The sequence below is a fragment of the Anomaloglossus baeobatrachus genome, chromosome 1 (genome assembly GCF_048569485.1).
Source record: "Anomaloglossus baeobatrachus isolate aAnoBae1 chromosome 1, aAnoBae1.hap1, whole genome shotgun sequence".
Taxonomy (NCBI): Eukaryota; Metazoa; Chordata; class Amphibia; order Anura; family Aromobatidae; genus Anomaloglossus; species Anomaloglossus baeobatrachus.
Window position 1 is genome coordinate 95,864,811 of NC_134353.1, and position 27,925 is coordinate 95,892,735.

The following is a 27,925-nucleotide window of genomic DNA, read 5'->3' on the forward strand; positions in this document are numbered from 1 at the left end:
CACACACACACATACACACACATGTATACACTGAGCACATAATACACACATATGTATACACACATAGCAGACACACATGGATACACCGAGCACATACACACACATAGCGCACATGCATATATACACTGAACACAGTCACACACATATGTATACACACATAGCAGACACATATGGATACACCAAGCAAATACACACTCACATGGCGCACATGCATGTATACACTGAACACACACACACACACACACTCTGCTTTATACTCACCCAGCGATGCGATCCCCGACACTGAAGTCCTCAGCGCTGCTCCTGCTTTCAGCTCCACAGGGCACTGAATATTCAGTGAGTATAATGAGTGGCAGTCAGGAGCGGGAGGCAGCAGAGCCGGAGACAGCATCGCTGGATACAGGTAAATACAGAAAATATTTTTGTTAAAAATTTCCGGTACGTGTCACACTGATGTCACACAGATCACATCAGTGTGCGATCCGATCCGTGTGACACCCGTGCTGCTGGAGAAAAAACGGACATGTCTGCATGTGTTTATGCGGGGTCACACGGTCCTGTGAGTAACACCATATAATAACATGGGTATGTTTGGCATCCGTGTTAAAACAGGGGGCAGAGGTAGCAGCCGGACCTGGATCCTAATGGTGAAGAAAGCCTCTCTGGTGCTCCTACACCCCGATATAAAATCTACAATGGGCCTCCAACTATCATGACTTTAAAGTGTAACATAACGTAAAGACAATACTAAGGACCAGGGGGCACTCACTGCGAGTGGAAGAAAAGCAATTCTGGCAGCTAAATAGGAAAGGGTTCTTTACAGTTAGAGCAGTCAGTGGAATGCCCTACCACATGAGGTAGTAGGGGCAGGTACTGTAACAGCTTTTAAAAAAGGGCTGGATGATTTCCTCAGTACACAAAACATTGTTGGTTTTAAGTGACTTAGGGGTACTTTGGACGCTGCGACATTGCTAGCCGATTGTAACGATGCTGAGCGCGATAGTCCCCGCCCCCGTCGCAGATGAGATATCTTGTGATAGCTGCCGTAGCAAACATTATCGCTACGGCAGCTTCACATGCACTTACCTGCCCTGCGAAGTCGCTCTGGCTGGCGACCCGCCTCCTTCCTAAGGGGGCGGGTCGTGCGGGTCACAGCGACGTCACACAGCAGGCGGCCAATAGAAGCGGAGGGGCGGAGATGAGCGGGACGTAAACATCCCACCCACCTTCTTCCTTTCTCATTGCAGGCGTGACGCAGGTAAGGAGAAGTTCCTCGCTCCTGCGGCTTCATACACAGTGATGTGTGCTGCCGCAGGAACGAGGAACAACATCGTACCTGTCGCTGCAGCGGAATTATGGAAATGACCGACACTACACAGATCACCGATTTACGACGCTTTTGCGATCGTTTATCGGTGCATCTAGGCTTTACATGTTGCGACGTCGTTACCGGCGCCGGATGCGCGTCAATTTCGATTTGACCCCGACGACATCGCAGTAGCGATGTCGCAACGTGCAAAGTACCCCTACGGGACAAAATGTAGAACTGGTGGAGGAAGGTTGAACTAGATGGACTGAGGTCTTTTTTCAACCTAAGTAACTATGTAACTAAGTAACTATCATTTTTATATATATATGGTGATAGCTACACTATAAAGACATGATACTTGGAGGCCCATTGTACATTTTTTGTTGGGGTGTAGGAGCACCAGAGAGGCTTTCTTCATCATTGGGATCCAGGTCCTCCCGCTACCTCTGCCCCCCATATTGTTACTGCTTTGACAGAATATCTTCACATTGCTATTTTTTCATGCGATCTTACATGTTAACGCCAAGCAGCGACCTACTTGAGAAATTTATAGTTCTTTTTTCCTTCTAACATATCAAAGCCGGCAATGCCCTGCAGCGGTAAAAGCCAGAGGTAAACAAGGCGCCGTTTATCTTTGTAACAATCGGCAGAAACATTGCTATAAAATAAACAAAGACATGAGTTTGCATTTCCACAATAATAGTGGCTCAGATATTGTTTCTTGACAAACAGCCTCTCTAAGGATCATAAATTGTACTAAACATTTGTTCTGCTCCACCAATATATGAGTACTGGAGGAGAGCAGCCGGGGAACAACACAGACTAATTGAAAAATCATTCAGCTGAGGTACAGTAAGGATCCCTCTCACTTTCTCGAAGAAAACTGTACAGAAACTTGACACAAGTGGCTTCCAACAGGAGCCGAGCAATTGACTAATCAGCAAAATCTCCAGCAAAATAATCACATTCCCCTTTTCTTGCAAGTGTAATTTTCATTTATTAAAGCAGTGATGAAGGAGGAAATTCTGCATCATGAGGAGCTGAACGCAACCTACAAAGCGCATCTCCTTCGTCTTCTTCTTCTTTTTTTCTTTTTTAGACGGCACATTCCTTTTTCAAAGAGGATGGCTGTATTGACTGATAAAGCTGCTACACAAGGCCCGGTAGCTGATGTTTCTAAAACCTATTATTCAAAGATCGTTATCGCAGTTTTCCATTAGCAGAAGTAAGTAAATGCTTTTCCTATATAGTCCTGTCGGGAGATTGTTTTGTTTTTAGAAAAAGACTCAATACTGAGATGCCAATTGTATTGTATGGATCTTGAAATTATTATTATTATTATTATTATTATTTATTATTATAGCGCCATTTATTCCATGGCGCTTTACAAGTGAAAGAGGGTATACGTACAACAATCATTAACAGTACAAGACAGACTGGTATAGGAGGAGAGAGGACCCTGCCCGCGAGGGCTCACAGTCTACAGGGAATGGGTGATGGTACAATAGGTGAGGACAGAGCTGGTTGCGCAGTGGTCTACTGGGCTGAAGGCTATTGTAGGTTGTAGGCTTGTTGGAAGAGGTGGGTCTTGAGGTTCCTCTTGAAGCTTTCCACGGTCGTGGAGAGTCTGATGTGCTGAGGTAGAGCGTTCCAGAGTATGGGGGATGCACGGGAGAAATCTTGTACACGATTGTGGGAAGAGGAGATAAGAGAGGAGCAGAGAAGGAGATCTTGTGAGGATCTAAGGTTGCGTGCAGGTAGGTACCGGGAGACTAGGTCACAGATGTAGGGAGGAGACAGGTTGTGCATGGCTTTGTATGTCATGGTTAATGTTTTGAACTGGAGTCGTTGGGCGATGGGAAGCCAGTGAAGGGATTGGCAGAGTGGCGAGGCTGGGGAGTAGCGAGGGGAGAGGTGGATTAAGCGGGCTGCAGAGTTTAGGATAGATTGGAGGGGTGCAAGAGTGTTGGAAGGGAGGCCAGAGAGCAGGAGGTTGCAGTAGTCGAGGCGGGAGATGATGAGGGCATGCACTAATGTTTTTGCAGATTCTTGGTTAAGAAAAGCACGGATCCGGGAGATATTTTTGAGTTGTAATCGGCATGAGGTGAAGAGGGCTTGGATGTGTGGCTTGAAGGATAGAGCAGAGTCGAGGGTCACTCCAAGGCAACGAGCTTGTGAGACTGGGGAGAGTGAGCAACCATCAAGTGTGATGGAAAGGCTTGTTGGAGGAGATGAGTGAGGAGGAGGAAAGACAATAAACTCTGTTTTGTCCATGTTAAGTTTTAGGAATCGCGCCGAGAAGAAGGATGAAATAGCAGACAGACATTGTGGAATTTTGGTTAGTAGGGAGGTAATGTCAGGTCCAGAGAGGTAGATCTGTGTGTCATCGGCATAGAGATGATACTGGAAGCCGTGGGACTCTATGAGCTGTCCCAAGCCGAAGGTATAGATGGAGAAATGTAACCTTTTTTTGGGGATGATACAACATTGATGTGCTCATATAAAAAGCGCGGCGGCGAGAAACGCATTTATATTCACCTTTGTTGTGTCTGTAGGAAGGATTTCGGCGTATTTACCGTCACACGCAATCTTTATCCCCGCTGTAAGTTTCACACAAAGATATAATTTTTTTTTTTTTTTAAAGGTGTCACATGTAGTGATCTTCACGGGAGAATAACGGGCAAGAAAAAAGCTTTCTAAGTTCCTACCACTATATTTTATCAGACAACAATAACGGCTTTCCCTGTTATTATTCCCCATAGGGTTTTCGGAAGGGTAGCAGCATTTACCTTCCTCTTTTTATGCCTGTCTCGTGCTCCACAAGAAGAATTTTTCACTGTCATTCTGTATAAAACTTCTAACCTCTTTCTATCTGAGCAAAGATACTCAGGGGTGTAGTAGAAATATCCCCTACTTTGCACACTTGAATTTTGCCATGAATAATTGTATTCAGGAAGATACATCATCCTGTCAGCCGAGAAATCCTTATAACAATATCATGCGGAGGTTTGACACCAAGATGAGCATGTTATCCTGGTGTTGAAGCATGTTAACCTGATGAAAATGACTGAGCTTTGGTGAAAAGAAGCATGTAAAAAACGTGTGATTACGGGAACGCCAGGGGATTGTCCCAGATAGAGCCTTCACAAGCCATGGGATATCCTGACCGAAGAAATCAGAGTTTGTTATATAGTTCCATACACAGCTCCAACATATCTAACCTACCGTATTTCCCGGATTATAAGACGCGCTCCCCCCCCCAAAACTGGAGGTAAAATGGGGGTGCATCTTACAATCCAGATATGGCTAACTGGGGCGGCGATGGTGGAGCGGGGTCATAGGAGGCAGAGTCGGTGATACTGAGGGCTCAGAGGAGCAGTGGAGAGGATCAGGAGGGTCATAGGATGGGATGTCTCAGCAGCGGGTGCATTGGTTTGACTGCGGGCTGTGTGGTTGTCACTGCATTGGCACGACTCAGGAGGGTCACAGGACGGGGTGTCTTGGATCTGACTGCGGGCTCCATTGAATTGTCTGTGGTTGACATGATGGACTTCAAGAAAATGGGCGCGAAGGTGGCACGTGTGCACATTGACGTATTGGACTTCAAGAAAATGTCCACAGAGTCCTATCTGCGCATGCGCCGCCTCCGCAGTTATTCTCTTGAAGTCCATCTTGTCAACTACGGGAGATTCAACAGATCCCGCAGTCAGATCAATGGCACTCGCTGCCAAAACACCCCGTCTTGTGACCCTCTTCAGTTGGTCCACTGCAGTGACACCCTAACAGCCTGCTGGCAGATCAATGGTGTCCACCACCGCAACACCCCTGCAGCCTGCAGGCAGATCACTGGTGCCCGCCGCTATGACACCCCCAAGCCCGCAGTATCTCCGACCCTCCTTCTCTGTGCCCACAGCCTCGCCCTGCCTCCTGTGACCTTCCTGATCCGCTCCCCCACTGCCGCTTCCCCCTTGTGGGCATTAGGATTAAGACGCACTACAATTATAAGATGGACCCACATTTTAACATTAAAATTTATTTTTTCCTATTTTCCTCCTCTAAATTTGGGGTGCATCTTATAATCCGGTGCGTCTTTTAAAACGAAAAATACGGTATATTGGTACAAGGTGGATCCAGAGGAAGGCAGAAAGTCTCATGAGGCAGATGCTAAATACCTTATACTAACAGAAAAATAATTTCCTGAATATTTATTTATTGAATCAATATCCCATCTCCAGAAATCCACTATACAGGACCTGTTATATCCGATTTTTCAAGAAACAGATCCAGGCCCTGGTTTAATTTATTCCATGACTCAACCATCACAACCTGGTGTGGCAGAGAGGTATTCTTTACTGTAAGAGCAGTGTGTTTAATGACCTATTTCTAATGATAGTGAAACTTTTTTTTATACTAAATGAGGATAGAGGATAGCCCTTTGGGATAGATACAGGCATATGCATATGTAAAAAATGACCATTGAACAGCCTATATATAGTAAATATAAAAGCAACAGAACACAGAAGGACGTCTCATTGCTCGGACTACAATGTCACGTGCACGGCAGTCTAGCACACCCTCTCTTCTTATCGACATCTCACTATCAAGGTATAATCTCTATAGAGAGCCTGGTGTGGGCGGGGGCAGCTCTCTCAGCTCTGCTACAAGCCTAATCAAAAAATTCTGATTGTGTCAGAACAGCTGCATCCAGTAATCTAAGTGATACATAGTTGGATTCAGGGTCTCTTTGCCTACATCATGCTTCTCCCAGATGAGGTAGGAAAAACCTGCTGACAGATTCCCTATAATAACCTTGGTTGTTCTTCTCTGCACCTGCTCTAGTTCAGCTATACACCAGAAAAAAAAAAATTGTACACAGTGTTCTAAGTATGAGCATGCTAGTAACTTGAATAGAGGCAAAACTATGTTCTTGTCATGACTATCTATGCATCTTATCGTGCTAGTTACGGGGAAGTACCGAACACATGGCGAAAGGGAAGGGAAACCCTGTGTCTAGGGAGAGGGAAGATGGTGACCCCTGACCAAACCTACCCCGCTGGTCCCTGGGGTCCCTCGCCTACCTAGATAGGTTCTGCGCCTATGCGCCAAACCAGATACCTGACCCTAGGTATCCCTAGCGCTGGGCTCTAAATAGGGAACAGATGGAATGACCTCTTCATCAAAACCCCTAAACAAATATAGAAAACACAAGGAGGACACACAGTGGGAAAAGCATGAACTACTTATCATTAGATGACTCACGTACAAGTTCAGCAGAGTTTTCAGCAATGATACCACAGAGAAGTACAAGCCACCTTCTTGCCCCCTCGGCTTGAAGGAACTGAAAATATCACCAACACAGTCCAAAGGAAGGAAGGTGTATTTAAGCACCAAGGTAATACTGATAATCATACAAAAGAGTGAATCAGCTCACCACCCTGTAGTCATTCCAGGAAGGAAAATCCTTATGGTGCTCGTGGGTCATGAAGGTTGTAGTCAATCAAAAAAAGGTGGCTCCCCAGCACAAAGAACGTCCATAGAAACTTGAAATAAAGTCAAAATTTCATTTTATTCCAATAATGGTTAAAAAGGGGGAAGAAGGAATAAAACATAACTCCTCTGATCTACGCGTTTCAGACGTCGGAAACGCATAGCTCGGAGGAATTATGTTTTAGTCCTTCTTCCCCCTTTTTTAACCATTATTGGAATAAAATGAAATTTAAAATTTATTTCAAGTTTCTCTGGACGTTCTTTGTGCTGGGGATCCGCCTTTGTTTAATAGTGATAATCAACAACTGGGTAGAAGTCAAGCTCCTGCTGGGTCCAAAAGGGAGAGAGATGAATCCAGCAGAAAAGCTACTGTGCCGCCCCCACGCCAGCCGTCTGGCGTCTCGGATCCGGATCTATGGTATGGCTCGAGGGGGTTCTTCCGGACCCAGGGTCAAGCGGACACTTCGAATAAAAGGGGATGTATTTGTACGGGATTTGCTGTAATTAGTCTGTGACACCACCCATGGTGTGTGGTGAGATGTAGCACCACCGCTGCTGTTATTGGGTACCCGGGGGCGATGGGATGGCAGGTGGATATTAACCCCTCCGTGGGTAGGGATGGATGCCCCGGGGCCCAGGGTTGTGCAGGGTTGCAGGGACCAGTGAACTTACAGTTCGGTTGTCCTGGTGCTGGATGAGGTTGCACTGATGTGTGGAGTCAATAAACACAGAGTCCTTTTTGGTAACCAAGGTGTTGGTGGCCGGCCGCCGCTGACGGGTGCATCTGGTCCCACACCCGGACTAGTGGTCAATGTCTCTCTCCTCTGCACGCTTTGTGTTGTTTGTTGGACCTCCCGGTGTGAAACACGGGAGTCTGCTCCCGGTCCTTTGGTTGGGAGTCTTGCCCGCAGATGCTGACCCTTGGGATCTACCGGGCCCTGGCGGATGCCCTATCCCTCTCGGTGGGTGGTTGTCTCTTTTCGGGACTTAGGTTGGGACAGGACCTATAATCCTGCCCTCAATTGGTTAATTAGCTAGGCCTTTAGTTTCGGTCCTGGCTTTAAGGTCCAGGTACCCTCTTGTGTGCACGGTTTCTGGGTCGGTTCTCCGGTGTCGGTACCGGCGGGCTACAACCCTGCTCCGGTCCACCTCGGATCTCCGACAGCCGTCTTCCCGTCTCCTGCTGACACTGGCCACTGTCTGCCACCTAGCCAGTACACCAGGGCTCCAACCCCGACGCCTGTCAACTACCACCTCCCTCCTCTCAACTTGAACTCCAAAACTACTCTGACTCACTTCTTTTCCCGCCCTGGGTTCTCCAGACCCCTAGGTGGGCATTTCTCATCCGCCTGGTCCGGCCCACTGGTGTGTCTGTACTACCCAAAGGGGGGTGGCTAGGATTTCAGGTCGGTTGAATGTAACCCTGTGTGGGAAGGTGTTATGCGGGGGCCTATGTGTGACTACCTGGTGTGCCAGGGCGTCACACTACCTATACCAATTAATACTGACAGCAGGAACAATGGAAAGTCAGGGAGCATTCTGCGTAGCCAAACACTGTGACCTTCTATGGCCAGAAACCACATGACTGTCTGTCACACGTGACACACCCGTGACACATCTCTTAAGCATCCCACTTTTTTTTGTCTAGCAGCAGCTGCCTGGCACTGATTGCCTCATAAAATTCTACTGTCCACTAACATATCCAAGTCATTTTCAGTGGCAATTTACAGAACTTAGAATACTCTGAAAATACTGAAATTCTACATTTTTAGGCAAGGAAAGTGGGGAACATGGAAAAGTGGCTATGCAGGAATTGCACTGAATTATTAAATGGTGTGATTGCTATTCAAGTATCTTCATTCCATGAGTGTACATTATTGATTTTGTTATTGAAGAAGGGGTTATACAGCTCTGAAACGCGTAGAACAATAAAATCAGATGTTTTAATCTCCATCGATCTTCATTGATCTTCTAGCAGTGCGGAAAATCCTTTTCTACAATCCACTTCATCGCTGTTGTCGCGGGCGGAGGAGGGGACGCCGCGCTCTCCCACTGCTCGGGTCCGGCTGCCGCTGCTGCTGCAGCCGCTGCTGCTCGGTGGCTCGAGCGATGGGCCGGATCCCGGGGACTCGAGCGGCGCACCTCGCCCGTGAGTGAAAAGGGGGGTTGGTTTTGGGGATTTATTGTCCTTGACGCCACCCACGGTTGTGGTGATTGTGTGGACACCACCGCTGCTCTGTATGGGGATCCCGGGAGTGATGGTATGGAGCAGCTAGATATTAGTTCTCCCCTCCGTGGGTAGGGGGTTGGTTGTCCCGGGGCCTGGTGATGAGGTAGGGATGGATGGCAGGCCAGGTGTGGGGCCTGGTGAGGTGCAGGGTCGCGGGGGCAGCGCTGTGCCGCCCGGCACGGTGGTACTCACTCAGCCTGAGACGTTGACACAGTTCTCAGTAAAACACACGGCTGGAAAGACGGTTCCCACGGACGGCTGCTGTTGCTTTTCCCCGGTAGTTGGCGGTGACGGTCTCTGTCCCTGCACCTAGTGTAATGTTGGTAGCGATGGGTTCCCACTGGTAACCCGCTCCCCGACTTGGATATGGGCCGGAGGAGCCCCTCTGTGCCCGCAGGCGCTGGCCCTGAGAAACTGGTGCCTTGGCGGTGGCGGTGTCTCTCTCCTACGGTTGGACTGTTGGCTTCAATTGGGACTTTGTTGTTGGGAGACCCGGAGGTCCCCTTCACTGACGGATTTGGCAAATTCACGGCGACTCCTAGCCTTGCCGGGATCCGAAAGGCCCCTGCCAATAGTGCTGGCTTCTCCTTGTATACCGGTCCGGTACCGCTGGGCCACCACCCGTCCACGGTCCTTTCGGCAACCTCCGATCAGCCTCTCCTGCAGACGGTCACCACCCTCTGCTAACCTTGCTGTCTCAGTCCGGGGCACACACCCGGACCAACTTCAGGCTTTCCAAACTGTCACTTTCTCCTTCCACTACTTTCCCTCCTTCTACTTCACTCCTCACACTTCCTCCTCCAAACTCTAACTCCCTTCAACTGCCTGGTTTTCCCGCCTCCAAGACTGTGAACTCCTCGGAGGGCGGAGCCAACCGCCTAGCCCACCCCCTGGTGTGGACATCAGCCCCTGGAGGAAGGCAACAAGGATTTCAGGTCTAGCTAAGGTGTACCTAACCGGGGTGTAGGGTGTGTGATGTCATTACCTGTGACCCCTGGCTTGCCCAGGGCGTCACACTATCTTCATGGGTTCTGCAGCAGCCATCTTTATTACATGGTTTTAGTGGTTGTGTCTTTAACACGACCACACCAGATTAGTGCACCAAATTAACTCCTTTTGGTACCACCGGATAAGATACCATTTGCGCCCCCCTGCTTTGTCTTTTCAGTTTTTATAACGTCCATTGAATGATTATCAGTTTTAAATCAATGAAAATTACATCTGGACAAATGATAAAATGAATGGCTGTACACAGACCAGCTCGGTATACCAGAGCTGGAGCAGGCTTTACATACCAGTTCTTCCCTAAAAAGCGGGCGCTTGAGCAAGTGACTCTATGACATCAATTTACCCTCGTATGGCAAATGTTAATTTAACAGCCCCTCTTGTTATATCTGTCAGAGGCCACAGAAACAAAAAGGCTACCTAGATCAGACTTGCCAAAAGATCCCAGAAGAACCCCAATATTCACCCTTTAACCTCTGTACAGAGATTTGATCTTACAATGGTAGTTACTGGACTGTTTCCACAGAAGGGTTGCTGGCCGGAATAGTGAGTGAAAGGCAAGAGAGGTCATCATGGGGGGGTCAATACTGAGAAGTCTCATCAAGAACAAAATCAGGATACAATTGGGTAGTCAAAATTAAAGCTGGAGTCAGAACATGGAAAATACACAACAGTATACAAGAACCAAGTAACAGAAAACCTAGATCGAGCTGAACTAACTAAGAACTGGCATCTAGAGACTGTCTTGTGGGGATTCCATAGAAGAAGCAAAGAGCTACCTACCAGCTTATAGCAGCAAAACACAGTTGGACAAGAAAGCGAGAACTAGTCTCTGCAGTATAAAAGCAAAACACTGGTGATGAGCGAGCACTGAAATGCTTGAGTGCTCAGTACTAGAATCGAGCAGGTTGGACACTCAGACAGGCTCAACTTGAGTACTGAGTATAATAGAAGTCAATGGGAAATTCAAGCATTTTAAATAAAGACCCTAATGGAATGGCTGAGAGGCAGGAAAATTGCTGCAATGGATGGAAACAAAGCTCAGATGGAATGGGAAAAAATAGAGAAGATGCCTGGACCCATTTCCAACTTCAAGAACTGGGAACTAAATAAATAATTTAAAAAATGTCATGGGGTCCCCCCTATTTTTGATAAAAAAGCAAAGGTAAAGCAGACAACTGTGGGCTGGTATTATCAGCCTGGGAAGGTCCATGGATATATAGCCCTTCCCACCTAAAGATACCAGCACACAGCTGCCCCAGATTTGGCACATCCCATAATATGTGTCAAGTTTTGCGCTCTGCCTAGGCTCTTTCCACTTACCTTGGTGCATTGGCAATCGGGGTGAAATTTATGAGGGTTGATGTCAGCTGTGTAATATCAGCTGTCATCAAGCCCAGTGGTTAGTAATGGAGAGGCATCTATCAGACACCCTCATTACTAACCCAGTTATAAAACACACACACACACACACACACACACACACATACACACACACACATACACACACACACACACATGAAAAATTTGATTATTTAAATAAAGACTCCCCCACTTTTTCCCTCATTAACCAATTTATTACCAAAAATGCAACTCCAGTGACTATATACAGCAGTAAAGTACAGCTATTTACAGGTGCTGGGTAGTGATGACACACTCTTCAGTGCCGCCGGGTCTTATACTCGTATAAGAGCCGATAAAGTGATTAGGCTGACCAATCAAAGTAATGCCAGTAGCCAACATGGCTACATAATTACTGTGTTTGGCAGGCAATACCAGGCAGGGACTCGAGCATAGTGCCAAAGCACTCATGATATTCGATTGAGTACCGAAAGTACCTGAGAATGCTTGTTTGAGTATTGAGCAGTGGCGAGCATGCTCGCTCCTAACTACTAAACACCCACACACTGCAGGTGTCAATCAGAAGCAGGAGTGCTAGTGCAGCGCCGCCTAACGACCAAAGCAGAGATTGCAGCAAGTACTTTCAGAACACGGATGTGACACCTATAAGGTTCTGTAAATATGATATCAATTTAGTTTGTGTTCATCTTTTCATTAAGTTAAAACTTACAGAAAACTTCTTTAAGGTCTGAAATTTTTTAATGTACTTTGCATGAGAATTCCACTCCATTTTCAAGATCTCCTTGTCTTATCAGTAAATGAAAGCAGAGACTTAAAGGGAACTTTTCAGTAGGTTTTTGTACCACAAACTAATTTCACTATGTTACATGCGCAATAATGCTGAATAATACCATACCTTTGTTTTAGCAATCCATGTTTCCATTTCAGAGACATTCCTTGCACAAGTTTCATGTTACTAAAATGCAAATGCAGAGGTCCTGCTCTTACAGCTCTCTTAGAGGTCTCAGGTCTCGCTACCTTTTTGCTTATTGACAGGTCACTGTTCTCTGTGACTTGCTCACCTGCCCAAAATCTCACTAGCTCCGGCATTCTTGGGGCAGAGCATGAACACTAATGTCTTGAGGTGCTTAGAGAGCCGGACTAACGATCTCGGGCTGTGGAGCAGGTCACTGAGAGAAGAGTATAAGGTGTAGGCCTCATACTCATTTGCTGCAAATAGAGATTTGGGCCACTTGTCCAAAGATGTAAGGGGAGCATGGGCACATCCAGAAATAGCTTATTCTTCAGTCAAATTTTGACTTTACAAATATTGTCCGCTATCAGATTGTTAACTCTTGACACATCTCAACCTATTTCATGTCTCTGCATAGGGCCAGCTATAGTTATAGGCTATACCTATTCTATATTACCTCGAGATAACAGATAGCATTTATTATGGGAGGAAGACCTTTGTCCACCACTGGGTGCAGAGAATGAGATCAGTTTTTCACACAACTGATAGATTTCCTTTGTCATTTGCTCTGTGTCCCCTTTCGGGATTAGTTGAAAGATGATTTGAAGGACATTCTGTGATTTTTTTCTGTCTTCTGGGGCAAAATTTAATGTAACCACTGACCTACTAACTAACACTTGGATGCACAATTTCAAGCTTGTGCTTCAGTATTATAAAATAAAGCAGTAATAGAAGATAAGATATTATGTAACTGGATACACTAATACTATTAAATATTGGAAATGTAGAGATACTGAAATTTTATGCCAATATTTAATAGCATGATATGTTGCACACTAAAGGGTGCTTTACACGCTGCGACATTGCTAGCGATTGCTAGCGATGTCGCGAGCGATAGCACCAACCCCCGTCGTTCTTGCGACATGTGGTGATCGCTGCCGTAGCGAACAATATCGCTACGGCTGCGTCACACGCACATACCTGTTCAGCGATGTCACTGTTGCTGCCGAACAATCCCTCATTCAAGGGGGAGGTGCGTTTGACATCACAGTGACATCACAGTGGCATCACAAAACGGCTGCCCAATAGAAGAGTAGGGGAGTAGGGCCGGTGTGGCGCCCTGGACAAGCCAGGACGTCACAGGTACTACAACAACACACCCCACACCCCGGCTAGGCACATCTAGGTCAAACACAAATCCTTGTTGCCTTCCTCCAGGGGCTGATGTCCACACCAGGAGGTGGGCCAGGCGGTTGGCCCCGCCCACCGAGTAGTTCACAGTCCTGGAGGCGGGAAAAGGAAGGACAGTTTTCAGATCAGTTTTAGGAAGTGAAGTGGTAGTAGAGGAGACTGACCGTGTCCGGGTGTGTGGCCGGGCACAAAACAGCAAGGTTGGCAGACGGTGGTGACCGTCTGCAGGAGAGGCTGATTGGAGTGACCCGTAAGGACCGGGGACAGGCGGTGGCCCGCCGGTACCGGATCGAGGAGTGAAGAGAAGCCAGCACCATTCGGCAGGGCCTACGGACCCCGACCAGGCTGGGAGTCGCCGTAAAACTGGTCAAATCCATTAGCGAAGAGAACCTCCGGGGTTTCCCAGCAGTCAAGACCCGATTGAAGGCAACAGCTCACACCGAAAAGGGAAACACAGTCACCGCCAAGCCTACAGTTCCCAGGGCCAGAGCCTGCGGGCAAAAGGGGCTCCCTCAGCATCCATCCAAGCTGGGGAGCAGGTTACCGGTGGGAAGCCATTGGATCCGTAAACACAACACGGGTGCAGGGAAAGGCAGTCAACATCAACCTACCGGGAGAGCTACCGCAGCTGTCTGTGGGACCCGTCCATCCAGCCGTTTGTTTGACTAGAGACTCTGTGTAAATTACTGGCTGAGTGAGTACCACCGTGCTGTGCGGCACCGCGCTGCCCCCGCGACCCTGCACCTCACCAGGTCCCGTAGCCCGCCTGCCATCATCCTCCCCACTCCTTCACCGGGCCCCGGGACAACCGATCCCCCTACCCACGGATGGGAGAAACAACATCCTAGCTGCTCCCTGTCACCACTCCCGGGATCCCCGTCCACAACCTCACCACAACCGTGGGTGGCGTCACGGACTAGATCCCCCAATCCAGCCACCCCTTTTACTCACAGGCGAGGAGCGCCGCTCGAATCCCCGGGATCCGGCCCACCACTCGAGCCACCGAGCAACGGCAGCCGCAGCAGCCGGACCCGAGCAGTGGGTAAGCGCGGCGTCCCCTCCTCCGCCCGCGACACCGGAACATGCCGCCCACCTGCTTCCTTCCTCCTTTCCGATGGACTCAGGTAGGATGATGTAAGTCGTTCCTGCAGTGTCACTCACAGCGATGTGTGGTGCCGCAGGAACGATGAACAACCTGCGGAATGAAACACCAACGACATTATGATTTGGAGCGACGTGTCAACGATCAACGATTTTTGCCGTTTTTGCGATCGTTGATCGTCGCTCCTAGCTGTCACACGCTGCGATGTCGCTAACAATGCTGGATGTGCGTCACAAACACCGTGACCCCAACGATATATCGTTAGCGATGTCCCAGCGTGTGAAGCACCCTTAAGAGCTTGCCTACCCAGTGTACATCTGTGATGACTAGCTATATGCCAGCAAAAATGGTCTGCGAGGAAAAGTTTATTTGTACAAGTAGAGAGTTACAAGTTACCATTATTTATGAGCGGACCCATGAATAGAGTTGAATGAACCCGTAGAAGTTCAGGTTCGCCGAGTTCAGCTGGATTTTAGGTAAAGTTCAGTTTAGGACCCGGACTTGACCTGAAACGCAATAATAGTCAATGATCGGGAAGTTTGGTTCTACACCAACAGACATCCAGCCATAAACAAAGCATTTCCAGGGGAGGGAGGGTGTTTTGTTTAACACCCTACACCTGAAAATGTTGTTATTACCCCCAGTGAGAGACGTTCAGAGATTGCAAGAGGCTCGCTCTGGGCCAAGCACCTAGCGTACCCTAGCACACCAATGCTTGATCAACTGCTTAGCATACATACAGCACCCAAACTCCAAATGCAGACACTAATTTTTTTTAAAAAGTCTGTGTTTGGTAAAAACCCCAAACCTTACAGTTCGAGTTCACTCATGTATACCCATGAAAGTTATGGTTCACTGGGTGCGGTCAGACTTTGGTTCAGGACACAGAATTGACCTGTAATTAACTTGAAACCAGAACACCATAAAAGTCAATGTAGACCCAAACTTTGGTGCTGAAAAATTGCAATAAAATGGTAAGAGCTAGAGGGCTGCAAAAGGAAGCAAAATAGGGTAAGAGCAGGACTATTACCCTGCAAACAAATGTAAATAGGGAATAAGTAAAGAAAAAATGACATGGAGTTTCTCCTATTTTTCCCTATTTTTGATAACCAGTGCAGGTAAAGCTGCAGTCCTCAGCTGTCTGCTTTCCCTTGGCTGGTTATCAAAAATAAAGGGGATCCCACGCCTTTTTTTTAAATTATTTATTTAAAGGGTTTAAAAAACAGCATGGGGTCTCCCTTATTTTTGATAACCAGCCAAGGTAAAGCAGACAGCCAGGGCCTTTTATTATCGGGTTGGAAAGGCCCATGGCCAATTAGATGCACCAATTCTTGCCCTTTGACTGGCTCTTGCCGATTGCCCTGATGCAGTGGCAATTGAGGTAATACTTTTCAAGGTTCATGTCATCTGTGATTTGACAGCTGTCATCAAGCACAGGGATTAGTAATGGAGAGGTGTTGATCAGATACTCCCATTACTTACGTGCTAAATGTACAGTTAAAAAACAAACACACACAGGTAAAAACAGCTTATTTGTATAAAGATTAATGCACACTCCCTTGATCACAAAAATCCTCAAAGTGCCGCCAGAATCCAATGGTTTAATGTCCTCAGAATGAGGCTCCATAGAATTCAATGGGCATTGTAGGACATTACACCATTGGATTACATCACAACTTTGAGGATTTATTTTTAATTAATAAATTGGTGAATGAGAGAGTATGGGGGAGTCTTTTTTCCTGTGCATGTTTGTTTTTTAACTGCACACTTACCAGGTTAGTAATAGAGTTGTCTGTCAGATAGACATCTATCAATTACTAATCCCTGGGCTTTTGAGAAGAGCCATTCAAAGAAACAGATATGGTGCATGTAATGCATGTACCCCTTCTGGGCCGGCTGCAGGCTGCTACCTTTAGGAAGGACCAAATAAACATGAACCTTCCCAGCCAGATAATACTAGCCCCCAGCTATCTGACTTACTTTGAATGTTTATCAAAAACAGGGGGACCCAGGCCATTTTTTTTAAATATTTAAATAAACAATTTTAAAAAATGGTGTGGGATCCTCCCTGCTCTTGATAACCAACCAAGGTAAAAAAGACAGCTGAGGGTTGTAATTAAAGTCATCAGCGGATCTATATGGAACTTTGCAAATAATATTTTATTCAAATACACAAATAAAGAAAACCAGCTATTAAGTTTATCTTGGAAATGCAAGCTCTTCTTCATTTTCTACTGATGCAAATTAATCTATTAGCCGCAGGGGAGCAGCACATTTACCTCCAGTGAAAAGGTTGATAAAATTTGTGATGGCTCCTGACTTCTTTTTTATCAAGGACAACCTGAAGATGACTTGGGGGATTTACTCTTAAATTTCTGTCTTTCAGTTTAGATAGAATATTCTGCCACTTCAGTAAAAAAAAACAACTATTTGCTTTCTGTTTATGAATTGTCCGGTCTAAATCAACAAGTCTGAGGTCCCTCTATGTGTCGCTCTGTGTGACTGCAGACTTGTTAGTCCTCACATCTCACACTCTGCACTGTGAGGATTTGCTGGTTTCCAGAATAATGGTCATATGGCTGCGATTATGCAATATGCAGACTCTTGGCCACATTCTGACTAGATGGGAGGGACCTCACTCAATGCAAATTAAATACCTTTAAGAACACGTCTTTCAAATATCACACTGCAGACTCAGGTAAAACTCCATTATTCGTCACCGCAAGTGAGTATGCACATCTAAAATTCCCTAACAGGAGTATGCAAAACCACCAAGAAAGGAAATAGTGACGGAAACCAAAATATAAGAATAAATTATCATAGGGCAGCAAGGTGGCTCAGTGGTTAGCACTGCAGTCTTGCCGCGTTGGGGTCCTGGGTTCAAATCCCACCAAGGACAATATTTGCAAGGAGATTGTATGTTTTCACCGTGTTTGCGTGGGATTCCTCCGGTTTCCTCCCACACTTCAAAGACATAGTGATGGGCATTTAGATTGTGAGCCCCAATGGGGACAGTGTTTCTGATGTATGTAAAGCTCTGAGGAATATTTTTGCGCTATATAAAAATAAAGATTTATTTTATTACAAATTTATTTTTAAAAACATAACATACATAAGATAAAAATAAGGACAGAGATATTCCCTGAATAGCAGCAGCAGCGCCATTAAAAGTGACAGTGCATGTGAAACCAAGTATCCTACTCCATATCACAGACAAGGCTAAATAAAGTGCATAAGGTTTTTATATGCCTGTGATGCCTGTAAGATGGGCGGCGGGGTGCTCCAGTAGTTGTGGCAGACATTGCCTTCAAGCAGCAGCGCAGCCCTGGAAGTGTTCTGCACCGCCACTGATCTAATGAAGGGGAAGGGGTGCTGGGATTTGTGGTGTGGGACACACTCTTGAAGGCTGTAAGCCAGGACTTCCTTACTTTCCTTCTGGGCCACTTCCCAGCTGCCGACTGCAGAAGGCCCCAGTGTCTACAAACACCACACAGAAGCTGTATTCTTTTCAACCAACGTTTCTTTACTATCAAACAGTTCCAAATGATTTACATCACGCCAATGGTGGGTGGTGAAGAAACATCTTCAATGTTACAGGGAACACCAACTTGAACATACACAGTCCTTTGGACATCCGCTCCACTGCGGCAAGTGCCCTTAGCAACCGGAGCCACATTCAATGTACCGGCCAGTCATATCCCTGGTACTCGTTTCCTAGACCCCCTCATCCCCTCTCTCATCTTCATTCTGTTGGGCAGAGTCATATAGTCAACTCGGGGGTCCATTTCCCACCCACAGGGATAGCTATAAGCTATGATGGGGGTCCCGGTTTGTCAGGACCTACTCCTACTCCTGAGGAGCCCACTGACCTTCAGCCTGGAGAAGGGATTTGTTGGGTATATGCCAGGAGTCAGCCACCATCAGGGCCATCTGGACTTCACCCTTTTGGGACGTGGTTCAGTCAGCCCACCTCTCACCAGGGTTCCACGTATCCGGTGCCGGGATATGACCCAGAGGGTCTCAGTTTCTTCTCCTAGGGGATTCACCTCACACCTCCCACAGATGTGGTATCTCTCTGCTACTCTGGGGGACACTTCTCTCATTTCCTGTCTTGCTAAGCTTTTTACTAACTAAGCTCCTTCCTGCCATTAGCTCTCTCTTGACTGAGAGCACCAAGGGAAGTAGCTTACCCCATGCGGCCATCCAGTGGCCGTTTACCAAATACACACACAGTAAATGCAACATACTTTATACATGGCCAGTCTGCAGGTCTGGGGTGGGCTGAGCCCTACACCCCCCTTACCCCTTACATGCCTATAAAGGATTTTTATATAACAATACATAAGGGGTTGGAATAAAATATAAAGTGTGTAAATGCAATAGATATCCCCAATGATTATAATGCTTCATAGAAAATCTTCCCGCACTCTGCATGAGATATTAGAAAGGAGCCAAGTGATATGAATATCAATGGATGTAATAAATTACCTTGGTAAAGGGTTTACTGATGCGGTGTGCTGCCGTCCCCGATGCACGTTTCATCTGCAAATAACTTCTTCAGGGGCCACTTTATATTTTATTCCCACCCCTTATGTATTAATTTGTTATATAAAAATACTTTATAGGCATCACAGGCATGTAAACAACCTTATTCACTTTAGTTAGCCTTATCTGTGATATGCAGTAGGATACTTGGTTTCACATGCACTGTTACTTTTAATGGTGCTGCAGCCATTCAAGAATATCTCTGCCCCTATTCTTATCCTATGTATGTTATGTTTTTAAAAAGAAATTTGAAATAAAAATATGATATTTTATTCTTATATTCTTCTTATATTTTGGTTTCCGTCACTATTTCCTTTCTTGGTGGTTTTGCCTATACCTGTTAGGGAATTCTAGATGTGCAGACACAGGTTTTGTGCCAGAAGAAGCAAGCCTAGGTGTTACTGAAAAGCAAAGCCTTTTTTTTTAAAGCAGAATGTCAGAATTGTGATTTGCAGCCTCCATTGACCTATTTATTGTTTTCATATTTGACTAAAGGGGGCTTTACACGCTGCGACATCGCTAATGCGGAGTCGTTGGGGTCACGGAATTTGTGACGCACATCCGGCCGCATTAGCGATGCCGTTGCGTGTGACACCGATAAGCGATTTTGCATCGTTGCAAAAACGTGCAAAATCACTAATCGGCGACATGGGGGTCCATTCTTAAAAATCATTACTGCAGCAGTAACGAAGTTGTTCCTCGTTCCTGCGGCAGCATACATCGCTGAGTGTGACGCCGCAGGAACGAGGAAGCTCCCCTTACCTGCCTCCCGGCTGCTATGCAGAAGGAAGGAGGTGGGCGGGATGTTACGTCCCGCTCATCTCCGCCCCTCCGCTGCTATTGGGCGGCGGTTTAGTGACGTTTCAGTGACGTCGCTGTGACGCCGCACGGACCGCCCCCTTAGAAAGAAGGCGGTTCGCCGGTCACAGCGACGTCGCCGAACAGGTAAGTATGTGTGACGGCTCTGGGCGATGTTGTGCGGCACAGGCAGCGATATGCCCGTGTCGTGCAACAGATGGGGGCGGGTACCCACACTAGCGATATCGGGACCGATATCGCAGTGTGTAAAGTAGCCTTTAGTCATTTAAAAAAATAAATATACATATATATATATATATATATATATATATATATATATATATATACACACAGTGGGTACGGAAAGTATTCAGACCCCTTTAAATTTTTCACTTTGTTTCATTGCAGCCATTTGGTAAATTCAAAAAAGTTCATTTTTTCTCATTAATGTACACTCTGCACCCCATCTTCACTGAAAAAAAAAACAGGACTGTAGAAATTTTTGCACATTTTTTAAACAAGAAAAACCTGAAACATCACATGTTCATAAGTATTCAGACCCTTTGCTCAGTATTGAGTAGAAGCAGCCTTTTGAGCTGCCATAAGTTTTCTTGGGAATGATGCAACAAGTTTTTCACACCTGGATATGGATTTGCCATTCTTCCTTTCAGATCTTCTCCAGCTCAGTCAGGTTGGATGGTGAACGTTGGTGGACACCATTTTCAGGTCTCTCCAGAGATGCTCAATTGGCTTTCGGTCAGGGCTCTGGCTGGGCCAGTCAAAAATGGTCACAGAGTATACCAGAATGTACCGCATCTTTATTACTGCAGAAATTCTTTTGTAACCTTGGCCAGATCTGTGCCTTGCCACAATTCTGTCTCTGAGCTCCTTGGGCAGTTCCTTTGACCTCATGATTTCTCATTTGGCCTGACATGTACTGTGAGCTGTGAGGTCTTATATAGACAGGTGTGCGCCTTTCCAAATCAAGTCTTATCAGTTTAATTAAACACCTCTGACTCGAATGAAGGAGTAGAACTATCTCAAGGAGGATCACAAGGAAATAGACAACATATGACTTAAATATGAGTGTCTGAGCAAAGAGTCTGAATACTTAAGACCATGTGATATTTCAGTTTTTCTTATTTAATACATTTCTAAAAATTTCTACATTTCATTTTCTGTCTGTCAAAATGGAGTAAAGAGTGCATATTAATGAGAAAAAAAAGAACTTTTTTGAATTTACCAAATGGCTGCAATGAAGCAAAGAGTGAAAAATTTAAAGGAGTCTGAACACTCTCCGTACCCACTGTATATAAATAAATATATATATATATATATATATATATATATATATATGCTTGGTAGGTGGTCATAATTTTTTTTTCTCTTTTTTTTTTTTTGCAAGGTTGCTCCAAGGGTGACAAGATTGGACATACTGATGTATTATTTTTATTACACCATTATTACACATAGATAGATATAATTTTTTGCATTTTCTGAGCTGACCAGGATGCTATGTGCTATATGTCAGTGTGTGATTGGGATGTCTAACATCTAAAACTGGGCTCAGCGAGACACCGACAGATAAATCGCTTACAGGGAATAGAGAAGCAGCGGCTCTTTATCCTGACATGTGATAGAAGATGCGGCACAGGAAATTACATGTGTATGTCACACACAAGCAGATTGTTTTATTAACCTTTATTTATAGACCGACGTGGATGTAAGTAATATTCCCAAGACCACCGTTCATTAAATACAGGAGCGATGTAGGTATTAACTATTATCACTTATTCCACAATGATGGACTGTGAGGAGAAAGGAAACAGGATTTCTATAATTTATGATCTCCGACTGATAAATCCTAATCCCAAAATAATCCAAGATGATCTGTAAAATACTAATAACACTGTCTACCTCCTGGTGAAAATAGAGCACGTATAAAAGTCTTAGGGCTTATGCACACGGCTGTAGCTCTAACATACATCTCATCTATGTCTACGCAGCCACATGCTTTATATAAAGGATACAGACAGGTTTTTTTTCCAGCTGAATTCAGAATTAAATATCATGTTGTTAAATGAGACAGAGATAGAGCTGTGGTCACACACACCTGACTACTGCTCTATCCGGCAGAGCTCATAGGACCCCATTGTGCTACAGACCCCATAAAAGCATGTTATCTACTATACACATGATGAACATCTATACTATTCAATGACATTGCCTGAGAAAGCTGAGCACTAATCAGTAAGTTATTTCCTATCTAAGGATAGGGGATAAGTTATTTTGTTTGGGGGGGAATAGCTCATTAACTCAGGTAATTTTAAAAATAACAATTTTACTGCTTTAACTAGTGGGTAATCGTTGTAGGGCCTAGTAGAACAATATCAATGATACTGGTTTTATAGTGATTAAATGTGTCAGTGGTGAAAAATAAGAAATCAAGCTTTGAAGTCACCCAAAAATGAGCTTAGAAGCACAATGTAGGCATGTCAGTGCACTCAGAGTATATTGACACACCCCTGATGCACTCAGAGCACATTGACACACCCCCAGGGCACTTAGAGCACATTGACACACCCCTGATGCACTCAGAGCACATTGACACACAACCAGCGCACTCAGAGCACATTGACACACTCCCAAGGCACTCAAAGCACATTGACACACCCCCATGGCACTCAGAGCACATTGACACACCCCCATGGCACTCAGAGCACATTGACACACCCCCATGGCACTCAGAGCACATTGACACACCCCCAGGGCACTCAGAGCACATTGACACACCCCCAGGGCACTCAGAGCACATTGACACCCCCCCAGTGCACTCAGAGCACATTGACACCCCCCCAGGGCACTCAGAGCACATTGACACACCTCGAGGGCACTCAGAGCACATTGACACACCCCCAGGGCACTCAGAGCACATTGACACACCCCCAGGTCACTCAGAGCACATTGACAAACCCCCAGGGCACTCAGAGCACATTGACACACCCCCCAGGGCACTCAGAGCACATTGACACACCCCCAGTGCACTCAGAGCACATTGACACACCCCGAGGGCACTCAGAGCACATTGACACACCCCCAGGGCACTCAGAGCACATTGACACACCCCAGGGCACTCAGAGCACATTGACACACACCCAGGACACTCAGAGCACATTGACACACCCCCAGGGCACTCAGAGCACATTGACACACCCCTGATGCACTCAGAGCACATTGACACACAACCAGCGCACTCAGAGCACATTGACACACTCCCAAGGCACTCAAAGCACATTGACACCCCCCAAGTGCACTCAGAGCACACTGACACACTCCCAGTGCACTCAAAGCACATTGACACACCCCCATGGCACTCAGAGCACATTGACACACCCCCATGGCACTCAGAGCACATTGACACACCCCCATGGCACTCAGAGCACATTGACACACCCCCAGGGCACTCAGAGCACATTGACACACCCCCAGGGCACTCAGAGCACATTGACACCCCCCCAGTGCACTCAGAGCACATTGACACACCCCCAGGGCACTCAGAGCACATTGACACACCTCGAGGGCACTCAGAGCACACTGACACACTCCCAGTGCACTCAAAGCACATTGACACACCCCCATGGCACTCAGAGCACATTGACACACCCCCATGGCACTCAGAGCACATTGACACACCCCCATGGCACTCAGAGCACATTGACACACCCCCAGGGCACTCAGAGCACATTGACACACCCCCAGGGCACTCAGAGCACATTGACACACCCCCAGGGCACTCAGAGCACTTTGACACACCCCCAGGGCACTCAGAGCACATTGACACACCCCCCAGGGCACTCAGAGCACATTGACACACCCCCAGTGCACTCAGAGCACATTGACACACCCCGAGGGCACTCAGAGCACATTGACACACCCCCAGGGCACTCAGAGCACATTGACACACCCCAGGGCACTCAGAGCACATTGACACACACCCAGGACACTCAGAGCACTTTGACACCCCCCCAGGGCACTCAGGGCACATTGACACACCCCCAGGGCACTCAGAGCACATTGACACACCCCAGGGCACTCAGAGCTCATTGACACACTCCCAGTGCACTCAGAGCACATTGACACACCCCCAGGACGCTCGGAGCACATTGACACACCCCCAGGGCACTCAGAGCACATTGACACACAACCAGCGCACTCAGAGCACATTGACACACTCCCAAGGCACTCAGAGCCCATTGGCACACCCCCAGTGCACTCAGAGCACACTGACACACTCCCAGTGCACTCAAAGCACATTGACACACCCCCATGGCACTCAGAGCACATTGACACACCCCCATGGCACTCAGAACACCTTGACACACCACCAGGGCACTCAGAGCCCATTGACACACCCCCAGGGAACTCAGAGCACATTGACACATCCCCTGGGCACTCAGAGCACATTGACACACCCCCAGGGCACTCAGAGCACATTGACACACCCCTGATGCACTCAGAGCACATTGACGCATCCCCAGGGCACTCAGAGCACATTGACACAGCCCCAGTGCACTCAGAGCACATTGACACACCCCCAGGGCACTCAGAGCACATTGACACACCCCCAGGGCACTCAGAGCACATTGACACCCCCCCCAGTGCACTCAGAGCACATTGACACCCCCCCAGGGCACTCAGAGCACATTGACACACCTCGAGGGCACTCAGAGCACATTGACACACCCCCAGGGCACTCAGAGCACATTGACACACCCCCAGGTCACTCAGAGCACATTGACACACCCCCAGGGCACTCAGAGCACATTGACACACCCCCCAGGGCACTCAGAGCACATTGACACACCCCCAGTGCACTCAGAGCACATTGACACACCCCGAGGGCACTAAGAGCACATTGACACACCCCCAGGGCACTCAGAGCACATTGACACACCCCAGGGCACTCAGAGCACATTGACACACACCCAGGACACTCAGAGCACTTTGACACACCCCCAGGGCACTCAGAGCACATTGACACACCCCCAGGGCACTCAGAGCACATTGACACACCCCTGATGCACTCAGAGCACATTGACACACAACCAGCGCACTCAGAGCACATTGACACACTCCCAAGGCACTCAAAGCACATTGACACCCCCCAAGTGCACTCAGAGCACACTGACACACTCCCAGTGCACTCAAAGCACATTGACACACCCCCATGGCACTCAGAGCACATTGACACACCCCCATGGCACTCAGAGCACATTGACACACCTCCATGGCACTCAGAGCACATTGACACACCCCCAGGGCACTCAGAGCACATTGACACACCCCCAGGGCACTCAGAGCACATTGACACCCCCCTAGTGCACTCAGAGCACATTGACACACCCCCAGGGCACTCAGAGCACATTGACACACCTCGAGGGCACTCAGAGCACATTGACACACCCCCAGGGCACTCAGAGCACATTGACACACCCCCAGGTCACTCAGAGCACATTGACACACCCCCAGGGCACTCAGAGCACTTTGACACACCCCCAGGGCACTCAGAGCACATTGACACACCCCCCAGGGCACTCAGAGCACATTGACACACCCCCAGTGCACTCAGAGCACATTGACACACCCCGAGGGCACTCAGAGCACATTGACACACCCCCAGGGCACTCAGAGCACATTGACACACCCCAGGGCACTCAGAGCACATTGACACACACCCAGGACACTCAGAGCACTTTGACACCCCCCCAGGGCACTCAGAGCACATTGACACACCCCCAGGGCACTCAGAGCACATTGACACACCCCAGGGCACTCAGAGCTCATTGACACACTCCCAGTGCACTCAGAGCACATTGACACACCCCCAGGACGCTCAGAGCACATTGACACACCCCCAGGGCACTCAGAGCACATTGACACACAACCAGCGCACTCAGAGCACATTGACACACTCCCAAGGCACTCAGAGCCCATTGGCACACCCCCAGTGCACTCAGAGCACACTGACACACTCCCAGTGCACTCAAAGCACATTGACACACCCCCATGGCACTCAGAGCACATTGACACACCCCCATGGCACTCAGAACACCTTGACACACCACCAGGGCACTCAGAGCCCATTGACACACCCCCAGGGAACTCAGAGCACATTGACACATCCCCTGGGCACTCAGAGCACATTGACACACCCCCAGGGCACTCAGAGCACATTGACACACCCCTGATGTACTCAGAGCACATTGACGCATCCCCAGGGCACTCAGAGCACATTGACACAGCCCCAGTGCACTCAGAGCACATTGACACAACCCCAGTGCACTCAGAGCACATTGACACCCCCTCAGGGCACACAGAGCACATTGACATGCCCCCAGTGCACTCAGAGCACATTGACACACCCCTGATACACTCAGAGCACACTGACACACCCCCATGGCACTCAGAGCACATTGACACACCCCCAGGTCACTCAGAGCACATTGACACACCCCCAGGGCACTCAGAGCACGTTGACGCACCCACAGGGCACACACACATTGACATGCCCCCAGTGCACTCAGAGCACATTGACACACCTACAGTGCACTTGTACCGCCCCGTGCTCGGCTGCAGCCGAGCCACTCGGATCCGGGCTCATTGGTGGGTGGATCGAGTGCCTCTAGACCCGGAGTCGCTTCGCTCTGAAAGGGGATGCTGGCGCTTTTGGTGGGGGTTAGGTAGGTGCACGGCCGGAGCCGTGCTTGAGTTCGTGACGCCACCCACGGGATGTGGTGAAGGTAGATACCACCGCTGAAGTTACGGGGCACCCGAGGGAGATGGTAGTGCAGCCAGATGTTAACCCCTCCGTGGGCAGGGATGATGGCCTCGGGACCCGTTGGGGACAGCTGGGCGGTGCAGGGTTATGTGCGTGGCCGGAGGGCACTGTTGTACTCACTGTTATTGACACACACAAGTCTCTGGTAAACCAAGTTGATGGTGGTCGGTGCCCGCAGCCGTCCGCGGTCGGGTCTTCCACCTGGATGGTGGTCTCTGCCTTTCTCTTGCACCGTGTTGTGTAGCTGTAGACTGCCTGCGCTTCAGCGACGGGAGTCTGCTCCCCGGCTTTGTGTATGTCGGGAGAGCCCGTTTGCCCACAGACGCTGGCTCGTGGGATCTCTCTGCCTGTGCGGTGGCTTTCTATCCCCCTTGGTGGGCTGTTGTCTTCAGTCAGGACTTGGATGGGAAAGGACCTATAGTCCAGACCGCAATCAGTTAATAAACTCAGTTCAGTAAATTCTGGACCTGGTTTCGGGGTCTGAGTACCCCCCTGTGTGCTCCGGTTTCCGAGTCGGTTCCCCGGGTCGATACCGGCGGGCCACTACCCTGTCCCGGTCCACCACGGTTCCACTGAGCCGTCTTCCCGGCTCCTGCAGGCTGAGGCCATAGCTTGCCTCCTAGCCAAGGTGTTCGGGCTACGAACCTCACACCTGTCAGACTGTCACCGGCCTGTCTCACAGGCCTCACCTCCTCCACTCCTCAACTTTAAAACTCCTCTCCTTCTGTTTTCCTGCCTCAGGCCCTCTAAACACCTCAGTGGGTGTGCCAACTGCCTGGCTCCGCCCCCTAGTGTGTTCATCAGGCACTGAGGGAGGTGACTACTAGGGTTTTTATGGTTGGCTGATGACTCTTTTTTAGGGGACCGGTATTATGTGGGGCACTAACTGTGACTACCTGGCTAGTCCAGGGCGTCACACACTCAGAGCACATTGACAAACCTACAGTGCACTCAAGAGTACATTGACACGTCCCCTGTACAGTCAGAACAGATTGACACCTCCCCAGTGCACTCAGCACATTGACACACCCCCAGGGCACTCAGAGCACATTGACACACCCCCAGTGCACTCAGAGCACATTGACACACCCCCTGGGCACTCAGAG